This window comes from Hyalella azteca, unplaced genomic scaffold (genome assembly GCF_000764305.2).
Source record: "Hyalella azteca isolate HAZT.00-mixed unplaced genomic scaffold, Hazt_2.0.2 contig10088, whole genome shotgun sequence".
Lineage (NCBI taxonomy): Eukaryota > Metazoa > Arthropoda > Malacostraca > Amphipoda > Hyalellidae > Hyalella > Hyalella azteca.
Window position 1 is genome coordinate 86428 of NW_025940137.1, and position 12322 is coordinate 98749.

The following is a 12322-nucleotide window of genomic DNA, read 5'->3' on the forward strand; positions in this document are numbered from 1 at the left end:
TGATATCGTTTGGACTGAGGGATACGGTTACCATGGCAACCAACCAAGACTATAATGAGGAGTGATATAGCGACAATATCCTGCTGTGAAGTAAGGCATAGTTCTGAATTGTTGATATATTCTTTGAATTTTGTAAATTTGGGCTGAAAATAGTGGAAGATGACAATTTTATAAATTAAGCTTAAGTGCAATATTTAAATGTGCTTAACCTTCACCACGAAAAGCATTGTAGATCATTCATCAATTCATTTAATTGAGGATTTTATCTAATTATCCTTTTACGAATTATCTTATTAGGTTAATTAAGGAGCTGTGCCAATAAGACATTGAAGAAATTTAGAATTCTAATTACCAGAAAAGAGTCACTTGAAATGCCTCGCGCTCACGAGGTATCCGTGCTACCGCCGCTCAGGTAACAGCCAAACTGATTTGGTTTTCCGGTGTCGTGGTGTCAGACCTCAGCTCGTATTGACTGACTATACTGAGGTCTCGGTGAAAGGGTGACTCAAGGATTCCTTCAGCAGGGATGACTCGCATGTCAAGTTGAGATGAGCAATCAATCTTTGCCTGAATAACACGTTTTTTAATAGGAAAACCCTTCTATAGAATACGTGAAGCCTTCAAACAGGTCTAATGAACTACTTTTAAAAAAGTATACCAGCATTCTGCCCTTCAAGTATAACTAAAAAAATATGAGGCATATCTGGGATGCATATGCAGCGATGGTAGAACGGACTCGTATGATTTCGTATCGTAATTTTGCTACCGCCGAACCCGTCATATTTCCAAGTAAGTCTCAATAAATGATACAATAAATGTTTCCGCATTAATCACGGGCTCTGAGCAAATAATTTGCCTTCAGGAAGTAATTTTTATCTCCTTTCAATGAAAGAACATCCAACTATATTAGAAATAGTCGTTCATGATTCGAGATGCAATCGCTCAACTCCATCCATCTTCTTTATATATCTGTAACATGGCAACTATCATTTAGCATGACAAATGATCAATGCCGGCAACATGATAGAAGAAACAACGACAACTTTATAAGGAGAGGATACAAGATAAAACATATATATTTGTTACACCTACACGACATGGTTACTTTAGTTCCGGTTGGCCGAGTGGATAAGATCAGCATTGTTGGAGCAGAGAGCAGTGAGGAGGGGGGCGGGGGTTCGAGGCCAGCAATTATAGCTGTGAAAATTCCGGTCGAAATCGGTAAAGTGGCCGTATGTTCAAGATCAACTAATGGCTAACAGGGCCTAACCAAAGTTGCCACTAATATAATATACAACAGCGTCAACCGTAAAAAAATACGAGATAACGGACACGTTTGCCTGAAACTCATGTTATAGATCCATATTTAATTTTTCTATGTTCGTTTGCTTTTTAATTTTTGCCTTGAACTTTATGAAAGTTTACTTTCAGACTTCGGATTACTCACTCTTAGGAACAAATTAAATCAGTTCAAATAAGACATTTGGACCGTAGGTCATTTGATCGCTAAAAAGGAATGTAGACAAATCGATCTTTAAAAAAAGTAAGATAATCGAAGTATGTCGTAAATTATGCAGCACTGAAAAATAGTACGAACTGCAGATTTACTCTTCTACTTCTGTTTTCATAGTGTTCAAGAAACCTTTGGCTGCAAAAACGTCGTTTCAATAAAACCATGGCAACGGCAACTACAATGCAGTTCGGTCTAACACTGAATAACGCATCAAAAATGTCATTTACCTCTCAATCTCCAAGTTTAATAGTATCATTTTTCGTGAACCAAACAATCAATTTGCGCTGCTTCCAGATAAGTTTAATACAAGTTTAATAAACATAGTAAGGTGTAATATATAAAAATGCATTATTTGATCACTAATCCGATAAAAAATATTGTTAAATGTCAACGCGATGAGTAGTTCGATAACCTAAGGTTACTCCAGAGCAGGTGCTGCGCGCGAGCCCGTATCGAGAATCTTGGTTGATTTACGTTGGCCTGTCGAGTGGCCTTCGGCTGGCCGGCCCCGGCCGCCTGTAGAAAAGTTCCATTACTGTACTTAGCGACCTGCAAAAGCTCGATCAGTTCCACCTGCATTGCTATCTCGGACAGCCTGCCGAGACCAGGTCGAGTTTTGCCACACCGTGTTTACTAATCCGTGTTAGTTTAAAGTGTCTACAGTTAAAAGAAATTTTTCGACTAATTTTATTGTGCGTGCACGAGTACGGGGCGTGTTTGGCGTTCACATTTATGAAAAGGATATAATTTAATTATGAGTGATTAATGTAACTGATAAAGTGATAAGTACTAACGAAATTAGGTGAAATATGGTGATCAAAAGCGAGTAATACAATATAAAAGAACATCCCATTGAGGGAGCTTCATCGGAAACTATTATAAACACATCGGCACACACCTGAACGGAATAAAATAATTAGGAAGACGAATAATTGTATGATTAAGTGCATGTTCTAAATCTAAATTGCTAGAAAATGCCCCAGTACTTTCAATCAAATTCAACAAATAATACAACCTTTATAACTAACAGATTTCACCCGAATTGTTCAACAAAGTCTACCCATAATCAAAATTGAAGCAGGTTCGAGAACATCAGATGAATTCTGCGATGGAGAGTTGGCACTCGCAAGTCGAAAAAATTCTCAGATCTGCGCCTAATCGCGTGAGTGAGCTTTGTTAACTAGATGATTGTGACTAATTAACTAGATGATCGTGACCAAGTAAGTAGATGATCGTGACTAATTAACTAGATGATCGTGACCAAGTAACTAGATGATTGTGACTAAGTAACTAGATGATCGTGACTAAGTTACATGAAGATGGTGATATCATGCTAGCGTGTATTGGCATTAGCCAATTAGCCAAGATATTTAGCTCGCGATAATGACATACTATAAGCCATTATTCTAAAATCTGTTGATGACATATGTTCCCATTAGAGACAGATGCGCCGAAATGTGAACGGTGCCCTCCAGAGTTTTGAAGGTCGTTGACGGCAGTTTATTGAAATATTGAAGCAGTTGTCGCGGCTGATTAAATGAAACAATTAATTACCATTACTTGACTAGCAGCTAGTATCCTAACACCCAAAATGCTAAATTATCTCAACAGCGGCTGGTTTTCGTTATATGTATTTATGATATATCAATAACGTGTGATATAAATGTTTAAGACTGAGGTTGAAATAATCTAATAAAATCAAACGGTGTCCCACAACAGAGCTCCAGGGGCAACTACAGCGGCCTTGGGAACCCATGCTCTGCCTCCCCATACAGGGGGACGTCTGGCAGCGATGTTGAAGAAGATGAATCAAGGTATGAGAAATATGAAAGTAGATTCAGTTTTTTTGCTCATAAATAACTGAGAGCATGTGTGTGTTTACTGGAGGGACTTATCAATTATTGATCATTTACGTGCTGTGACTGCATGAATTCGTTAAACTAATTTTTACAATACTTCTCTTTAACTTCACTCCTTGTTGTTTGTTTGTCTGTCTGTCTGCTACAAATCTTATAATCGATATTTAACACACTTCTACCTGTCCAATCGATCTGAAATTTTGCACACGTGCGTAAAGTTGGAGACAATGCATGAATCAATTGACAGAATAAATAATTTTATAAATTAAAATTTTTTAATTAATGAAAAAAGTTAAAATAATTTCGTCTGCTACAAATCTTATAATCCATATATGACACAATTTGACCTGTCCAATCGATTTGAAATTTTGCACGATTGAATAAAGTCAGGGACAATGCATGAATCAGCTCGCAGAATAAATAATTTCGATAATATACAAAATTTTGATATAAAAAATGTTGAAAAATATTTTTTTAAATATTTGAAAATAAAATTAGAAATTCATTGTACAAGTGTAACATCCAAGACAATGGATTTTTCATAAGTGGTGTCTTTAAAAAGTAATTTTTAAACGCATATTATTTATTTTGATAATCTTATATTTATAAGTTTGAGTGCTAATTTATTAATAATAATTTAAAGATCAAAAGAGTGTATAAATTCTCCGAGTTACAACACTAAATTGTGTTTTTTTAATTCAAAGTAAAATTTAATAATATTCAATTAAAAATTTTTCCGTTTAAGTTCAAACATTAAAAGTAAGTATCTAGCTATAGGTTATGGCTAACCTTAAGAATTTTATGAAATGAATTATTTAGATTCCAATTCATATAGGAGTATTAAGTGCCACTATTGACTAAAATCCTAATTAACACAGATCAATTACAAGCTTTGATCAAATACAGATTCAATTAACACGTCACTTTGTCCTTAGTTTGTATTATAGATAGCATCGTTGACGCGCCGAGTATGAATGCCTATAGAACAGACTAGACGAAGCTATGCAGGAGCATATGTTCAGTCTTAAAATGCCTAGCAAATTACGGAGCAGGCAATAAGTCCAGACGAAGCTATGCAGGAGCATATGTTCAGTCTTAAAATGCCTAGCAAATTACGGAGCAGGCAATAAGTCCAGCAGATATCTCAATCAATCGTCAGCTATGGAAAGATCGGGTTCCAAAGGCCAATATTATATTATATTATATTATATTATATTATATTATATTATATTATGTTATATTATGTTATGTTATATTATATTATATTATATTATATTATACTTCATTCCATTCTATTATATATATTATCAGCTTCGACCCAGAGAGCGAGCACCTCTCGCCTGAGGCTCGTCGAGGAAGGGACAAATATGGCAACTGGTGGGGACGACGAGAATTCAAGCCTTCCCCACCGTGTGTGGGAGCCAGCTTCTTCTCCATTGCCATCATCGTGTTTGCTCTGCTCATCACATTCATGGTGCTTGAGAGGACCCCACAAGAAAAGGATAAATTGGAGAACGTTGTCAGAATAACTGCAGGTAGGAGAAAATAAATTCAAACTGTCACATCCTAAATCTGGTAGGTAGAAATTTTAAATTAAAGAATTAGAATTTTGATGAATTTAAAAATAAAACTTATTGGTATTTGTGTTAGGTTGAGGCTGACAAATGGAATATGGGGTTGGCTTTAGGTCCCCAGATTAATTTTTAAGTAAAAAAGTATGTGCGCGTGAATTGCCTGCTGGAATTAACGCAAGTGTGTCGGAATTGCAAAAACTTTGATGGAGATATAAAAATATCTTGGTTGGGAAGAACTTCAATACAGAGCCCAAGACTTAATTAGACTGCAAATTGGTAAATAGTATTATCTAATTGCAAATAAATTTTTAATATAAAACAATTACCAATATCGACGCGATTTCATTTTGCTAAAAAGGCTGTGATATTTTAGTCTAAAGTAAATAAATGTTGATAAACACATTCCTAATTTTGGTCCATAATACCAACTGTATTTTTGATTCATAAAAGAGATTTGCTTCCACCCATTAATTTTGAATAATATTTTCCTCTTTGCTATCGTGATAAGAATAATTTTAAAAAAGGTATAACTGTGGAGCATAATTACTGGGCAACGTCCGTGCAGGCATTCTCTCCGTATGCCTACTGAGCGTGTGCTGCTGCAACACTGCCGTTTGCTGCAAGAAAAATTCCCGTCACCGACCAGCAACAGCTGCAAATTTCGAGCGACGGATTACCGAAGAGAAAATGCCCATCGAGCGCCGGCCTAGCATTGATGTCCCAATAATCGAAATTCACTCGTCTCCTGTAGACAGCAGCACTGCGACATTGCTGCCCACTATTGACGAAAGTCATGAGACTTCTTCCCTCACTAACGACTGTCAGTCTGAACTGGAGGAAGTGAAAATAAAGAAGGAAAGAGATCATGAAGCAGATGATGATATTGTAGAGGAGAAAGCAAAGTTCGGGCTACGAGCAAGACTCGACCAACCAAGATCCTCGGTGTGGACCATAGATTCGTACGAAGTCGGCCCCAATTCGAGTAATATTTTCCTTGTTGAGGAAACTCCAGAGATGATTGAAAGGAATAAGCAGAAGGAAATACAATCTTTAAAGATGCTTGGAAATTTATCACTGTTCATTGAGAGCGTCAAAAATGAAGGACTGAAAGACTCTGAACAACAGCTGGTTAGACAAAACGAGGAAAATGAAGTGAGCCAAGTAATTGCTGACAAAATAGAAAATAAGAACAAGAAGCCAGCAAAGGAATTAAAGGAGAAACTTGAAACGAACAAATCCTCGAGTGAGAATACGCCGGTTGCGAAACAGGATTTGGCAAGTGTACACAACTCGCCGCCTCCAAAAACCTTCACGAAATCAAGCAATAAACCAAGCCATAAGCAACAAAGAAAAAGAACCTCTGAGCAGAAGCACGGCAGGAAGCCACCAATAAAATCCAATACAAAAATTAAGCCATCAAAAGTAGAGCCAGAACCTGAACAAGAAATCGCACGACGGCACAGACGTCCTAAAGGAGCCAGCATCTTCGACAGCGCGCCGCGACGAGCAGTTGGGATCCCGCTGAGCAAGGAACCTCCCTTGAGCCTCAGTTCGAGGGGACCTTGGAAACGTTAACACTGTATCCTTAGCCTCATTAACACTGTATCCTTACTCCTTAGCCTCATTACCACTGTATCCTTACTCCTTAGCTTCATTAACGCTGTATCCTTACTCCTTAGCCTCATTAACACTGCGAGCCTCAGTTCGAGGGGACCTTGGAAACTTTAACACTGTATCCTTAGCCTCATAAACACAGTATTCTTAATCCTTAGCCTCATTAACTCTGTATCCTTACTCCTTAGCCTCATTAACACTGTATCCTTTCTCCTTAGCTTCATTACCACTGTATCCTTACTCTTTAGCCTCATTAACACTGTATCCTTACTCCTTAGCTTCATTAGCATGTGTTTTGAACGTAGTAGACCCAGGCTACGCTGGAACGCTGCCTTTGTATTTTAGCTCCAGTAGTCATTATTTATAACGGCAGTTCTTTAGCTTCCTGATATAAGTCAATTAATTACTGGTCCTTCTGCCAAGCTAGGAGACCTTTGCACAGCATCAGAGCTTTTTCATGAAGTAATCGGCTAGAAATCTTTGATAGAAACCTGATAGAAACTTTGATAGAAACTTTGATAAAAACTTTGATAGAAACTTTGATAGAAACTTTGATAGAAACTTTGATAGGATGATAGAAAACTGAGTACATTGTCACCTAGAGGCTGTTAATTGCTTTTTACTGAGTTGATTTAACCTGACATTCAGATCGTAAAGCAATTGTTTTCCTTGGCCACTGAAAAAGCGAATAGTTATATTTTATACTTTTTGTTGCCAGGGACAAATTAAAAGCATAAAACACTTTCCATAAATCTAAGATATAAAAAATGTTTGTAATATGAGCAATATTTGTATTATATAATTAGATGTATGTACAAAAATTAATGAGCATGATACGCTACGTTTGGATGATGAGGATTAAGAGATTAGGAATGAGCTTTTTGCAGCACTACAGTATATATTACCGCATTACGTACACGTTCCTGTAGACAATTTGTAACGTCACTGGAAGCACCACTTTGATTTCCAGCGCACTCGAACATCGTTTACTTGTATTCACGATCGCATGGCGTGTTATATTGTTATTCGGAGACATCATTTACAAATAACGAGTACCATGGAAAATAACTGCAAATAAACAATATATATGTGTTTAAATGGGAGTTTCACGAATGGCGAATCCGAATTATTGATTTTCAGGCTAATAACTAGTTTTTTAGCAGAGAACATTAATTTCCAAACCAATCATAGTTTCGTAGTAAGCTGTTTATGATCCGTATTCCGGATATGTGTAATCTCGAAATCGTAATTTCTCTATATTTAAAATTAAATATTTTCGCGAAGTTCGAGTTTCACACATTAGTCCAAAGCAAAATCAAATAAATGCTGCAGTTTACTCCGCATGTAACATTTTTCGCCTCAAAGATCGACAAAATAATCGGTTAGAAGCATCTAAAGAAGCTATTTTTAGTCAAACATCAAAATTCTTATAACAAAAAAGAAGCATAAATTCGTGGGACAAGTTCAAACATTTTTGAAAGAACACCGATAATAAGCAAAGTTGACTGATGGCTGCACTATTAGAAAAAACGGTGAAAAAACGGTCCCACTGGTGTTCTAGTGGCCCCGTGAAAATAAACTTTTTCGCCGTTTTTATCGGATGTTTTACGGATTTCTAGTTTTAAATTAGAATAAAAACGGCGACACGGTGTTTCTTTTCACGTGCCGACCGGCCAATGAACCGCCTGTAATACAGTTAACAGTAATTTTTCCAACAGTGTGGCAAATAGCCCAGCTGCTTGGTGTTTGTACTGTTCCTATTGAATGCAGGGAACAGACTCTTAAGGAGCGCCATTCCGCTCGAGTTGAGGTCAAAGGTTAACGGGCTGATCTTAATAGGACACGGAGCGCTAAATTGTCCCGTGTTAAGGCAATAGCACTTGATAGCTTTCATTAGAATAAGTTTCTCGTATTTTCTCTATCGATTATCTTGAAGTTGAGTCCTGCCATTGGTAATAAAATCTTAAATATTTATTTCGAACTTATTTGTGTCTACAATACTAACGAAATATTTTTTTAGTAGCCTTAAAATTTTGAGAAAAAAATATTTTTCATACAATTACCTATATATGGGTTGAACTCTAGTAGATGACAGAAAAAAACAAGCTGCTGTAATTTTGCGAAAAGAACAATCATGCCTCAATATCATACGGCTATTTTCAATTAATCTTGTATCATACGGCTGCATATCATACGGCGAGAATCATAGGCTAATTTCTTAGAGTCAAGGGTGAAATTAAAAAAAATTATATCAAACTTACACAAGAAAAAATCGCAAGTTTTTGGATCTCTAGACCACGCATGTGTTACTTTATATTCCAGCCAACAAAATACCGTTAGAAATAAACAGATTTATCAGTCTGGTGCACAGGCTACTTCAGCCTCTTGCTTCATAGATACCACCAGATTAATAAATTGTTAGTACTTGAACTATCGGCACAGGATCAATACAGCCAATACGATTTGGCTTGATATATCATATGAGTCATGCTTTTCAGAAACAGGATTTTCCGCCTTCTCGTCAAGTTCGACAAACGATCTCTCCAATTAGCCCAATAAACATTTATTGACTTCTCAGGCCTCGGCTAACAGATGTCAAGATCCACAGCCAACAGACTTCTTAATTCTCGTGCTAACATATTTCATTCCTCAAGTAACAGATATCTTCATCTAACAGATATATGTCAATCATTGGCTAAAAGAAATCTTTATACTCCACTAAAAGATTTCTTAATCGTTGGCGAACTTATCTCTAAATCTGATTTCTTGGTTTACGCCTTACGGCATTCAAATCAAGTAACTTATGGCTATAAGATCGGACTATGATCAATTAATATGTCATTTATCGGATTTATCGATCCTCGGCTAACAAACTTTCTAATTCAAGTCTAACAGTTCTCTCAATATACCGCTAAAAGATATATAGATCAGATTTTTCGATCCAAGTCTATTACAGATCGCGCCATTTATGGCAAGTAGATATCCCAATCAATAACTAGCAGATCTCTTGATCTAATCTCACGATCCTCGGCTGTCAGATCTCTCAGTCCATGGCTAACAGATCTTACAATCCATTGCCATAACGATATTTCAATCCATGGCTACAACTGATCTCTCGATCGACGGTTTCCAGACTTCTTTATCAGATTATTGAATCCCTGGCAATAACAGATCTTTCAATCCCTTGCCAACAGACCCCTCCATCCCTAGCTAACGGACCCCTTCATCCCTGGCTAACAGACCTCTCCATCCCTGGCTAACAGATCTCTCCATCCCTGGCTAACAGATCTCTCCATCCCTGGCTAACAGACCTCTCCATCCCTGGCTAACAGACCTCTCCATCCCTGGCTAACAGATCTCTCCATCCCTGGCTAACAGATCTCTCCATCCCTGGCTAACAGATCTCTCCATCCCTGGCTAACAGACCTCTCCATCCCTGGCTAACAGACCTCTCCATCCCTGGCTAACAGACCTCTATGTCCGCCGCTAACAGACCTCTCGGTCGTCAGGACGAGCTGCTCAATATTCGCCAGGTCAGCTGAAGCGTCAGCGCGGCAACCAAGATGCGCGTGTCGGTCGTCAGCGCGTGGCCGTCATCGCCCTCCTTATACTCGCGCTTATAATCGCCACGCACTTGCCTATAATCACCAGGCGATTAGCCTATAATCGCCACGCACTTGCCTATAATCACCAGGCGATTAGCCTATAACCGCCACACGTCCTCCTATAATCGCCACGCACTCGCCTATAATCGCCAGGCGATTAGCCTATAATCGCCACGCACTTGCCTATAATCGCCAGGCGATTAGCCTGTAATCACCAGGCGATTAGCCTATGATCGCCACACGTCCGCCAATAATCGCCACACACTTGCCTATAATCACCAGGCGTTTAGCCTATAACCGCCACACATCTGCCTATAACCGCCGCACACACGCTTAAAGTCGTCCCACACTCGTCAATAATCGCAACACCCTCTCTATATACTAATCGCTGAACATACGCCAATAATCGCCAAACCCTCGCCTATAATCGCCAACTTTTCCAATAATCATTACATAATTGCTTACAAACGCCACTAGCTCATCTCTAATCACCAGACACACTCATTTATAATCGCCACACACTCGCTTGTAATCACCACACTCTTACATGTAACCAACACTCACACGCCTATAATCGCCATTTTCGTAATCGCCTATAATCGCCTCTACAACACTCGCCTAAATAACCACACGTTCGCCTATAATCGCTACACACCCGCTTATCATCTCCACACATTCGCTTATAATTGCCACCCACCAACTAATAAACGCCACACACTCGTCTATAACCGCCACACACCCGCTTATAATCTCTACACATTCGCCTATAATCACCACACATTCGCCTAGAATCGCCACTCACCAGCCTATAATCGCCACACACTCGCCGAAAATCTCCACACATTCGCCTAGAATCGCCAATCATCAACCTATAATCGCCACACACCAGCCAATAATCTCTACACACTCGCCTATAATAACCACACATTCGCCTAGAATCGCCACTCGCCAGCCTATAATCGCCACACACTCGTCTATAATCTATACACATTCGCCTATAATCACCACACATTCGCCTAGAATTGCCACTGACCAGCCTATAATCACCACACATTCGCCTAGAATCTATACACATTCGCCTATAATCACCACACATTCGCCTAGAATCGCCACTCACCACCCTATAATCGCCACACACTCGCCTATATTCTCCACACATTCGCTTATAATCACCACACATTCGCCTGGAATCGCCACTCACGAGCCTATAACTGCCACACGCTCGCCTATAATCGCCACACACCAGCCTATATAATCGCCTCACACTAGCCTATATAATCGCCTCACACCAGCCTATATAATCGCCACACACCAGCTATAATCGCTCAACAGCGCCACAAATTTTGGTATTATAAGATAGCGCTCTAGTTAAGACTGTGCGCAGTAAATCGCGCCGGTTAATTTTCGACTTGTAAGTGTAATTATAGAGAGCTAAAGTGCAATTTACATTTAGAAACTGGTGTGATTGTGGTCGATCCTATCGGTAAAAATGCAAAGCGTAGATGATTTGGGGGACTCAATCGAAAGATTATATGAAAGGGAATAATCCGGATCTGAAATATTATTATAATCATATAATGTCGCAGTAGAAAATTTTGTTAAAGAAAAATTGATTTGAGTTAATTTTCAGAGTCACTTTCGTGTAATACTCTACTCATCAATCTACATTCTCCAACTGAGGTTCAAGATGACCAGGGCCTATACTTTCAAAAAAAGTTAAGAGATCGTAAGTTCATTAGCCAATCATTGACAGCCTTTCAAGCAAAATCCACCAATCATAGACAAGAAAATAGAGCGTAAGTACTTACGTTCACTTAGCGAGTTTTGAAAGTATGGCCCCTGGTCAACAAGCATGGGAAAAAATGCAAAAATAATTCCGTTCAGAAGATGCATTAATTTAATAACCCGAGTAACTCCGAGTACACGTGCCAGAAAATTATATAATTTAAGTTTACTCAAAGACAAGGAAATGTCGAACATAGTCAGGTAAATAAATCAGTCAAAATTACGCTAGAAATAGAAGAATCTTACTTCAATTTCGAAGCCATACAGAAGAATTGCTAAACAAGTGTGGGCAAAACAACCTTGGCAATCAGGGAAGTTTACAACTTGCCAGCATTGTATCTCGATCGTTGACCTTTCATTAACTGTCAGGCG